Here is a 12,086-nt window from a genome sequence, read left to right on the forward strand (position 1 = left end):
AATGTTGTCAGGCTCTGCCTTCAGGAGATAATAATTTATAATTTAAGGCAGGACAAGCAAGTGAAGGGTATGTTGGCAGGAAAAAGAAAGCCAACCTCACTCCATCATAGGCACTTCCTTAATGAAGAAGGCACGCAGTAGAGAGGAAACGGCTCTGAGTATCGTCTTGGCCACGTCGCGGTCTGTTACACAGCTGTTGCTTTGGAGGAACCGGCCTTGCTCCCCAGAGTGGAGCTGTCACAAAACAGAGGGGGAAGAGTCTGGCTTTCCGCCCAAGAGAATTTATATAGCTAGCTGCATTAACAACCAGGCATTTCCGGCAGTTCCCAACATTTCTGGGAATTTTCTCATCTAAAGGACTGGAAAGCAGCTCCATTCTCTCATTTCTTACTCATAGTTTCTTTGTATTACAATTAAAAAAAATTCCTGGGGTATGTTGTTTCACAGAACAATTTAGGACATATTGGTCAAATGCCGAAGTAAAAGAATATAGAAGGTATTTAAAATATTTAGGAAATATTCAGAGCACATTTTTGGCTTGCTCATAATTGATCATCCTATGAAACATACATATGTACCCATCTAAACGTATCAAAACTGAGCCAATATTAAAAGCAACTGATTTTAGATTCCATTGAGATATACAATATGTGGTGCTCAAGCACACTTTTCATTGCTATTGGATATCTAAAATCATTCATTGACTTATTTATTCATCCATCAAGAGTTTATTGAGGGCATAGCGATAGAGCAGGCAATAAGTCTGGGCAGACCTTTTAAGGCTGAGTCAATATAGCTATGGATAAAATTATAGAATTGATATCATGTTTTCATTTTTCATAGTCTTTCGGTAGATCAGGTCAACATAAACAGAACCTGAGAGAGGTTATCTTTTAAACATCTGTCTGAATTGATGGGCTGGCTGTACAGATTCCAAGAATGAGGTTACATGGTTCTTTTTAGTTAAATCTGGGCATACTTTCAATGCCAAATATTCCCTTCGAAGCTAGCTGCCATCTCCTTCACAAATTCTCTCTCATGTTTGAAGATGCTGCTTTTGCTCAGATATAAGACCCACATGAATATGTGGAGGAAAGATTTCTGTTATTCAAACTACAACCACACTCACACGAACCATTTCTGAAAGGACCCTCAAAAATAAGTTTTGTGGAAGTCTGGGAAAACCTCCCACTCTAAGCTCTGTACATGGGCAAGAGGAATGAGGGAGATTCTCTGGGTGAGTCACAGCCCTGATTAAGCTTCTGATTTCAGAGGTGGAGAGGAAAAAAATTTATACCAAAGCACCCTTTTCAAAATGCAAAATCTGGGCTCCTACCCTTCCTTCTTACCCCTGCCCATGCATTCGCTAAGACTAGCAATGTGCAGAAGCGAATCTCCCAGTCTTACTGTTATGTTTTGTATATAAGTACAGTATACAGCTGTCTACTTGACTATCGAAGTCATACCCTGATTATGCTTGTTTCCCCAGACACCTGTACCCTAAATCTCATTATCAAAAATTAATTCTGGGTATTGGGGGCTTAATCTTTCAGGTTCTCTTGGGTCATTTGATACCAAGAAACAACTGGAGCATTTACTGAGCTATTTCTTATTTATTTATAGTTCATCAATTCTTGATTCATTTCTCAAAACAAAACATTTTTACAGATTAGAAAACCCAGGTTCAGAGAAGTTCAATAATTTGTTCAAGGTCATATGTTAAGGTAGTAAATCCAGAATTTGGGTCTAGGTATGTCAACATCCAAATGCTCACCTTTTCCTGTCACGCTAAATTACCACGTTGCCGATATACCTTGAAAGACTAGACTCTGAGCTCACAAATTGGCAGCCTGGGGGCTAATTTATTTGACATGCAAATATTTAAAAATATAGAGACAGAGAAGGTCTGGCCCCTGATGCCTTCCTAGTTGCTGCTGGACTACCTGGGTTGGTTTCCTGGAAGCTAGGATTATGTTCTTTAAGTAGATGAAAGAGGAGCAAAGTCTTTGGGAATGGAAGAAGACAGTGGATGACAAGGCATTATTGTTTCTGGGAGCAGCTAAGGGGCAGGGCAGGCTCCAAGGTAAGAGACCAGAAACAGCCAAACACACACACTTTACAATGAGGCTCAGGACCAGCCCCATTTATTCTGACTCAACTGCTCATGGATTAATGCTTATTCTCTGTATGAACAAATGATTCTCTGGTTATTTCATCAGTAAGGCATGCAGTAAAACTTTTTTTTTTTTTTGCAATAATTGTGATTGCTTTGCATTGAGTCATTCAAAATCCTCTACTCAGACTACTTGTCCATTTATGAAAGAGTTGACTGTGAAAGGGTTAGGGAAGAGTCTGTGCCCACACGAAAGCATTCTTTTTTTTTTTTTTCTGGAACAGGATGAAGAAAATCATCATCGACCTCCAATAACTCTATTAAATTGTACTCAGCCTAGGTGGCTAAGAAAAAAGTCTTTGGCACACGTTTAGTGTCCTGAGGTCTTCAGTTCCAGGCAGTAGTGTGCTGGTAAATGTGGGGAGAAATCTATGTACAATATACCTACGTACGTTTATTATATCTTACTGACATAAAAGATGGGTAGCATATAATTTATAAATAATAAAATGTTCAATACTCATCTGTAAATGTCATGTTGCCAGTTGATTCTCACAGAATGCTTCTGTTTGTTTTTTCAGTGCTTGTGTATCTGAGGCCAACCTATAGTTGCATTTGACAAATCAGTGTAGTTCCCACATGCATGTTGGTTGATATTTTTTGTTTACACTAATGAGACAAGTGATACAATGAAGACATATATTGGAAACTTTGCTGGTTTGGCAATAATATGAGTGAATTCTTTGCAGCCTAACAGTTTTTGAATACTAAAAGAATATTTTTTCATTTTCCCTCTCAATGAAATGGCTACACACATGACTTACTTTTAAGTTTAATCTGTGAGATTACATTTTCTGTCACTTTCTTATGTCTAGACAATCAATAAAATGATAAATCATGCCCTGTTTTGTAGTGTTTGCTGATTTCTGTAATGTAAACATCCCACTGTGCCCAATTTCAAGTTATTAATGTGAAATATGAATATGGAGTTGAGAAGAGATATGCAATGGCACACCATTGTATAATATTACCACCATATCACATACAACAGATATAAATAACCTTAAGAGCACAGCAATGGTAAAATGGAACATAATTAGGAAGTAATGAGTTTTAAATATTGATTACCCTTGTTTTTAGTATAATAGTATAATTTATTTAATTGTTAAGTTTATATAATTGAATGTTTAATAATGACTATGTTTAACAAGCAGCTGGCAAAATTACTAAAAATTTAACAATTGGCCCTCATAAAGTGGTAGGAGCTGGCTCTAGCAAACCACTGCCCTACATAGGAGATTTCGTGGCTTTATAACACTTGGTTCCTAGATTTCAACGTAAGTTGGCTTTATGTATGGAGTCACTTGAAATTGCCTTCCACCCTCTGTTAATGCCATGAATAAGTTTAGCTTTAAAAGTTGCCCCTTGTAACTTCTGCTTCCTCATGGGTGGACAAACTCATTGGGGATTAACCTTTAATGAGTTTATGAAATACACTGATAGTCAAGGTATCATGAACTCTTGGAAGGAATGATGGCAAACTGGATTTGCTACACAGGAGCCTAAATTCATTAAAGCTCTCAAACATACAAGAGAAGGTGATGGAGTTTCCCTTTTCACATGGACTGACGGGAAGCTTAAAGTCTGAATGTCCTATGAGTAAACAAGGAAATGAGAATCCATGGTCTGCATTCTTAAACTTGGCTTCAGTTCAAATCATTGTTTCCCACTTTACATCACCTTTTCCTTTTATTTCTGGTTATTTTGCTATGGTTTACACATCTTTCTAAGCCGCTGTTACAAAATTTGGTGAGGTATGATTATACAATTTCAACTAGTTCTTCTAAAAACATTTTTCTAATTATTAACAATACATATCATAAACAAAATTACAAGTTTCATATAAAAGATTCAAATACGAAAAGTTAAAGTTCTGTTGGACTTAGCATAACTGAATACATTTGTCAAAACTCATTGAATTGTACATTTAAAATTTGTAAATTTTACTGTATGGAAATTACATTTCAATAAAGCTGATTTAAAAAAATTGAAGTCCACACAGCGTAAATATATATGTGCCTTACTGTTAAAGTGTTAAAATAAAAAGTTGAAGTCCTCTTTCTCCCCGCTCTGTCCCATCTTTCTATCTCTTCTTCCTTTCCTTATGGGTAACCACTGTTGAAATTCAATATGGGTCCTTTAGGTCTTTTTTTTATATACATACATGCTCAAAATAAAACTTGTTTACCACACCCCACCACCGAATTTGTTAGTGAAGGAGCCTGAACATCCCAATTCAGAGGCCCCACACTCCGCTTCCCTCAAAGGCTGGTTGGCTCTGCATCCATGAAGGCAGTGACATATGACTTTGTTATTCAATTTCTGTGATTGTATCACATTTATTACATTTTTGCTCATGTACACTAAGTAGTCCCAATGCCTGAAAATAATATGTTACACAAAAATCTAATAAATATTGTACTGTATATAACTGTTTAATTCCCTGCTACTGAAAAACACTGTTGCTGGCATGGACTACTTGATGTTCAAGAGTCACTGCTGTCCCTAAATGCATCAGGGAGAAGTACCTTAACTATGATGTGCTCAAAAATGGAAATTTCTGTGAAACAGAGTTGACAGATCTCCTTCATATTTCAGGATGGGGTTTCTTAACTTCGCACTATTGACATTTTGGGATGGATAATTCTTTGGGTGGGGCCTGTCCTGTGTATTGTAGGATGTTTAGCATCCACTATATGCCAGTAGCATCCCCCCACAAACCTCCATATTGTGACAAAAATATTTCCAGACATTGCTGATTGCCTTTGGGGAACAAAGTTGCCTCTGGCTGAGAACCACTGTCTTTAGGAGAAAGCCATAAAATCTACTCATATGTTAGGAAAAGACCAAATTTATGGGAAATAAGAAGGAAAATAAAAAAAGAAAGAGAAAGAAATCAAACTTCCAAATAAGTATACTGTTTACTCTTCTGTTCTTCCTCTAAATTAATAAAATCCTTGAAAGAAAATAAATTGGTATTTAAGAAAACAGTTGTCTCCACATGTCTTTTATAAGACACCCCTGCAAATGACTACAACTAAGCCATTACTAATGAAAACAGCCATCTCTACTTTGCCTACTCTTGTGTGAGGACTTTCAAGTTTTATATTTCTGAAATGGAAAGGAGAAATCTTGGTTTCTGTCTGGATATGGGTTTTGTTAGTGTCAGATAATGAATGTTGATAAGGTACTCTGAGCACCAGGGAAAGTGATGTCATTTTATAGAAAATTAAGAATTATAAGTTTAAGAACTAGGCAGGAATTTGGAAACTATCAAGTCCATTTCTCTTTTACAGAAGCTTAGAGAGATGAAAAACTAAGTGCTTTCCCTAAAACCACACACAGATAGTGGGCTGCAAAGTGAAAACTAGTCCCTAAGTCTCATGACTCAGTCCTGGCCTTTTCTATTGGTCTTAGTTTGGTGGAGAGAATTTAAGAGGCACCGAGAGGAACAATGTCAGCCCCTCCCCACTCTCCTTCTTCTCTCCGAAGTCAAGAGATCTCTCTTCTCCTCAAGTTCTAAATAAGATTGTCTTGCACCTCTATTCCTTGATTTGTGGAATGTCTTAGGCCAGTGGTTCTCTGGGGAGTTTTTAAAAAAATACAGCTTTCTGGACCCCAACCATAGAGATTTTTTATTTACTTGGCCTTGAGTGGAGTGAAACATCAGTATTTCTTTTTTAAATGATCCCCCAGGTGACTCTAATATGTAGACAGAATTGAGAACCACTACCTGTGCCCTCTCCATAATTTCCACCAATTTTGGGGATAGAAGGTGGGAGGGCGAAAGGAAGTAGCTTATGTTCTCATGTTATCTCTGGCCCCAGCTTCCACTGAATTAGATCCATTTGAAGAATGCTGTTTACAAGTGTTACCTCTCTTTTAAACCATGCCAGCATAAGCGGAGACATCAGTCTTTGTCTCAAAAAAACAAAACAAAACAAAACAAAACAAACCCCTACTCTCATAGGGTAATAGATTCTTCTCAAGTTTGGCAGATTGGAATATGGCAGTAATATAAACACTTAAAATTGAATACAAAATGCTGGTGTTCCTCGAAGACTTGACAACTCTCATTTGTGGTTCAGACCTCTCTCCTTCCTTTTCTTTCCTCTTTCTCCATCTGTACATTCCCATTGCTTCTAACGGAGGACATTTTTGCTTTCCCTTTTGCTGTATTGTCTCTTGCTGATCCCAAGTCTCCAAGTGTCTCACCTTTCATCCTAACGGACTTACATTTTCCTAAATAAAGATAATTTTCCTCCTAAGAAGAATTGAGAGTTTAGCTCTTCCAAGGGTCTAAGTAGACATTGTGGCTGCTTCCATCACATCAATTTCCTGTTTTCTCCATAATAACCCCACTTTTCATTTGTGTACCCACACCTTCCTGTAAAGCCAACATAATTGGGGGGAAGCTAATTCTACCCCTGACTCTAAGATTGCGACTCTAGGCCAGAGGTTCCTTTCTTGATTCACAGTACCCTTAGGTCTCAGTAATATGTTCATGGTGTCTCTAAGTCAAAACAAAACAAACAAAACCCCAAAACAAACAACCCCTCAAAACAAACAAACAAAATAAACCCCACAAATCCCTCAAATCTAACACTTTAGTTTATTAAGTAGTTAGGCCCAAACAACTTAGTAGAATTGTGTGTGAAATCCGACAAGTATTCTTTCTGAAAATCTAAAATATGCCATAGCAGTCCCGTGAGTTTGCTGCAATGTCTCAACGTGCCTCAGTGCAGTCAGGGAATGTAGCTACAGTATAATTCACCCCAGGGTTTAGAGTTATTCATTCAGGAATGAAGAGATGACTGATTTGGACTAATAAAAATGATCAAGATCTGAAAGCAGCTTTCTTACTTTTCTGAGAGGACTGATGTCCCCCTCTCTGAATGTGGGTGAGGAAACATGCAGCCAGAAATTGCTGGCAGTCTCTGTGCTCCCCTGAATAGGAGCTCATCTGTGAAAGGCGGAGAAGAGACAAAAGAATCTGCTTCTTTGATGGCATCTTTGAGCAGACGGATCAAAACTGCTCCAAAGTCTGCATTACTTCAGAACTATGTGGACTGATAAATCTTCATTGTTTCAGTTGCCTCAAATCGAGGTTTCTGTTAATTGCTAGTAAAGACAGTCTTTATCTTTATGCTTACCCCCTAAAGTAATTAAAAAAAATTTCTTTCTCATGTGAAAGGAGTTTTGAGGTCATAGTGTAGTGTAGAGACTTGACAGTCATCAGGGGTCTAGACTCCCAGCTTTTGCTCTGCCCTACCTGAAATACAGCCCTTGTTCTCAAGGAATGAAATATATATTGGAGCTCCAACAAAGACATTATTTTCTTTTTTTTTAAGCAGCAAGATTCAAGAAGGGGAGAAGGTCACAATTCCTCCAGCACTTATACTTTCGCCTCATTGGGAAGTATTTAGTCTCATTGTTATACTCAGTACAAAGGAAGCTAAGAAAAGCAGACTTAATTCCAAGTGGCAATGTGTTCATTTAAAACTCAAGGTTCAATTCATAAAGAAGGAAAGTTGGAATGGAAATCGAAGAATAAGGCAACTAGCTGACTGCCATTAGCTGATTCAGAGAGTAATATTTCTTTTACATTCCCACTACACATATTTTAACCTCTGCCCATTTAGGCAATTGACATATTGTTTGAATTAAATTGAGTCAAGGTATTCAAGTCACCCCAGAAGCAAAGATGATTATCGAAAAGCTTCCAGGGAGGCACAATTACATCACAGGCCCTTTGTTCAGTGCCTTGCAACAATGCTTGACATGTGGTAGGCACTCAATACATTTTTGTTGAATGTTGAAGGGATGAATGATCTTTTAGCAGTGCATTTCAATAATTCAAAATCTTCCTAAAATCTCTTAATGCAATTACCTATAAGACACGCTCACTCAGACTCAACCTTCTGTGAAGAACAAGGAGTTGTAATCAATACTGGTCACTCAATCTCTGACTTTAACCAGCTTTGGTTGTTCTCCAGAGGCCCCTCTCAAATTCTCCCCAACAAGCTCAGGGATGGGACCAGACAAACATCGTATCCAAATGGAGACTGGGGAGATTGGGGTTTCCCTTTTTCTTCCACTATTCCTACTTGAAGAATGTGCTATCATGTTTGTTTTCAAGCCACAAGACTTCAGAGCTGAGAAGGAATACAGACTTCTCTGTTCAAGTCCAAGGGTCTATGCACCTAATAAGAATTAGAGCAATGAGTACTCACTGCAGATACACTGTATTTTAATATACAAATGTTATCAACAGTGAGAAAGACACTAGATGGAATACAGAATAAAATGATAAATATCTTTTATTCTGTGAGCATTTCCCCCAAAAGACACAGTGTTTAAGAGAAAAATTAGCTCTTCATAGCATTTGTATTTCAATGATCTAGTAGAGATCTACTAGATCTAATAGTTTTCTTCCACGTGACAGCTGTTTCTCTGAAGTGCCAGTTATTTTACTCAATATGATATTATTTTGAATGATATTAAGTGGCATTTTTGTTTAAGGACATAACAATTTACTTTGGGAATAAACTTTCTCCCCCACCCTCAAATGCTAGCATAGGAACTGATGCCTGGTAAATTCCAGACAGAGCCAGTGTTTCTCACAGTGTGGTCTATGGATTACCTGCCTCTGAATCAGTGGTTCCTGGGTTCCATCCCAGTCTTGCTGAATTAGAATTTCTTGTGGTGAACACCAGGAATGTGAAGTGCATTTCAAATGTGCACTTTATGTGATCCTTGGGTGCACTGAAGTTTGAAAACCACGAACTTAGACTTTTCAAATTAAATTAACATGATCTTCACACCTAAAAGGTATTATTACTGCTATTGATATTACAACTACCAGTAGCTAACCTACATAGACCTCCACTTGCCAAGGTATGTATAAAAAAGGAAGTAAATGAATAGAAAATGTGCACAAAATGTAACAGATTTGACAACTTTCATTTAATTTCTAAATGTTTTTTTTTTTTAAACCCTCTGTACCATGAGTCACCTCTGGATATGTGGTCACCGCTTTGAACTTGGTCCCACTTCAGAAAGAGATAAAAGGGAATCATTGTTGTAATCCATCTCCAAAGCTGACTTTCACATTTGTAGACAGATAGTTTCTGAGAAACATGGGGCCCAAACCACAGCATCCAGTGACCATAAGTGAAAAATAGATTTGGAAATATTCTTTAAGATTTCTGGACTCAGAACGCTGTGAAAGATGAAAATAAGGAGAAATTGCAAGTGGTTGTTAAGAGCAGGCTAATACTAGTGGAATAGTTTTGCAGGAAAGTGGTGGCAAATTTATTTTTAATCTGTTGCGCTTGCATGCCATTATTTCTAAGGATGGTCCAAATCTCAGCATCGTAGCAGGTACTGTGCATGTTTTCCTTAGAGGCCTGAGAATAATTCACAGTTAAAATGTCACTTCTAATTTAGTGTCTACGTTTTATCATATGCTTTATTAGCCTTCCGCTGAGCAATAGGATACTCATCAGCACCTAAGGCATTTATACATGTGATTTCCATGGAGAAACGGTAACCCAAAACTCAACCATCCTCCCTCCAGCTCAACTAACACATTTCCTAATCCCTTCAATATCATGGGTACCGATGCTGGCATAGCTGAGAGTGTCACACAGGTCATGCTGTGATGTACTATCTCAGCCCACGAGGCAAGAATCATCTTGGCTTTTTTTTGCAGCCTTTTGCCAACTCAGTTCAGCCAAGAAACAACAGGACACTGCTGGAGATGAAGGGGATATAAATGTTAAAGTAATTGTTTTGTCGTGCCTTGAGAGTGAGTAGATAGAAACAATAAAAAAATAAATGGAAAAGGGTAAAAGAGAGAGACTGCAAATTTGGATGAGCCACTGACTGCTGCCAGCGGAAACTGAAATGGGAGCCAGCCTCGTTAGTGTCTTACAGGCTTAGCCATCCAGTGTCTACCAGAGCTGCTGCCTTTTGGATGCATCTGAGTATAGCACAGTTCTCAACATGTGACTCTAGGTCAGTGAAATCCAGCAATATACTTTTGCCAAATAATTTTCTGTAATTTGTTCCTGTGTAGATTAGTAGAACTGAATTCATGGTAACAGGGAGAAATCTGAACTCTTTTCCAAAAATTCCACTAAAGCCACCCCATCTGGAAGTCATTTCTGAAGTCATTTTGTTCATCACTGTCCCCCAGGGCCCAGTACAGTGCCTGATAAAGTACAGGAGTTCTATAAATATCTATTGAAGTGTTGATCTGGTTTTTTTTCCTCCTGAGCGCCTTCAGGTCCACCAGTCACTTCTCTAATAGACCTTAGCTTCTGCATGGCCCTTTCCATTTCCATGGCCAATTCCCAGTCCAGACCCTTCTCTTCTGCCTTTACCACAGACTGTGTGATTGTATCTAACTAGTTTCATTACTCCTAGTCTTTCTTCCTGTTAAATCATGACAAGAAGAATGTCAGACATCTTTCTGAAATACTGCCTTCGGCTTTTATACTTCTGCTAAGAAAACTTTGAGTGGCTTTTTTACAGCCCACAGACAAGAAAACCTCAATTCCTTGGCCTTTGGACTAGGCTCAACCTATATTTTGGACCATGACTCTCTTGCTTTCCTGGCACACACCCCCTTGTTCTAGACATTGTCTTTTGATTATAGAATAGATATTCTCCCAGTTGTCCTATTTGTAATGACCCCTCCTCCTCTGTGCCAGTATACAGCATGCTGTTCGCTCAGATTTTGACTTTTGCCTCCTGTGATCACGCCGTCCTCAGAACTCTTAATACCTCTGCTAGGACCTTGCACCATTTATCAGGCATTTACCTTGTGTTACACTGTGGCGGCATTTATCTTTAAATGTCTCATCCTGTCCCTCCAGTTAAGCTGGAGGAGCCCTGAGGACAGAGACTGTTTCTCACCCATCTCAGTGTCCTCCATGTTCGGGACAGTATCCTTCATATAGTTGCTGTTCAGTAAATATTGCTGTATGTGCGTAAGAAGCCTTGGCTTCAAGCTCAACTGTGATCTCCTTTCTATTGCCTTTTAAAAAGTCTTTTTGCAGAAAAGATAGTAATACAAGGTTTTGGAAACCCTACCTTTTTTTTTCCTATTAGATTTCTGTGCATGAATTAGAAAATGATGTCATTTGTTAGATATCCAACTTAATAGTTATATATGTCACTGAAATCTTAAAGAAAAATGGAACTAGTTTGGAGTCATCTGTGGTTTTCTGTCCTCAAACAGGCATGAAGATGTTCGGCTAAACACAAGTCTTCCATCACCTACAGCCACTGAAAGGATGATATTACAGTGGTCAAGAGCTTACAGCGAACCTGCTTTGGAACTATCCTTATCACTGGTACTTCATAATTAAATGGTTGCTACTCTTTGCCAAGTGCCTGTATACCCAAGACAGTCTTTCACTTCGACTCATATCATGAAATTTCCAATAGGGAGGAATGAAGCTCTCATTCCCTAGTGAGGCTGATTCAATTTTTTTTTTTTTTTCAAGTCAAGACTGAGTACAGGAGACCAGGGTCACACAAGGAGAGTGGGAGGCAGAGCCGGAAAGACAACCTGTGAATTTGGATTCTAAGTTCTCTGCTTTGCTCTTGTAGCCATTTTGGCCTTCTAGACAATTACGCTTCTTCAGTAGAAGTGACATGTTATTATTTAAAAAAGTTAAGTTCTTTTCTAAAATCAGTAATGGCATGAAGTTTAATCTTTTTTCTTTGCCACAGATCTTCACACATCAAGATCAGGTCTTGTTAGAGAGAACTGTGTGTGTGTTGGGGAAAGGGATATGGAAACATGAGTCAAATGCAAATACCCTGCTCTCAGGAAATGATAACATTAACAATTTTTGGTAGCTCAGAATACTTTAGTAAGAAATTTTAGCATGCCAAATGG

At 38.3% G+C, this 12,086-nt stretch overlaps 1 protein-coding gene across 2 annotated transcripts in view; it reads right to left on the minus strand.

Annotated features, from left to right (window-relative positions):
• Window positions 1-12,086, minus strand: part of DDAH1 (dimethylarginine dimethylaminohydrolase 1) — a 212,884-nt gene that overhangs the window by 12,845 nt on the left and 187,953 nt on the right. The gene's annotated exons all lie outside the window — the stretch shown is intronic.

Source organism: Pteropus alecto, unplaced genomic scaffold (genome assembly GCF_000325575.1).
Source record: "Pteropus alecto unplaced genomic scaffold, ASM32557v1 scaffold25, whole genome shotgun sequence".
Lineage (NCBI taxonomy): Eukaryota > Metazoa > Chordata > Mammalia > Chiroptera > Pteropodidae > Pteropus > Pteropus alecto.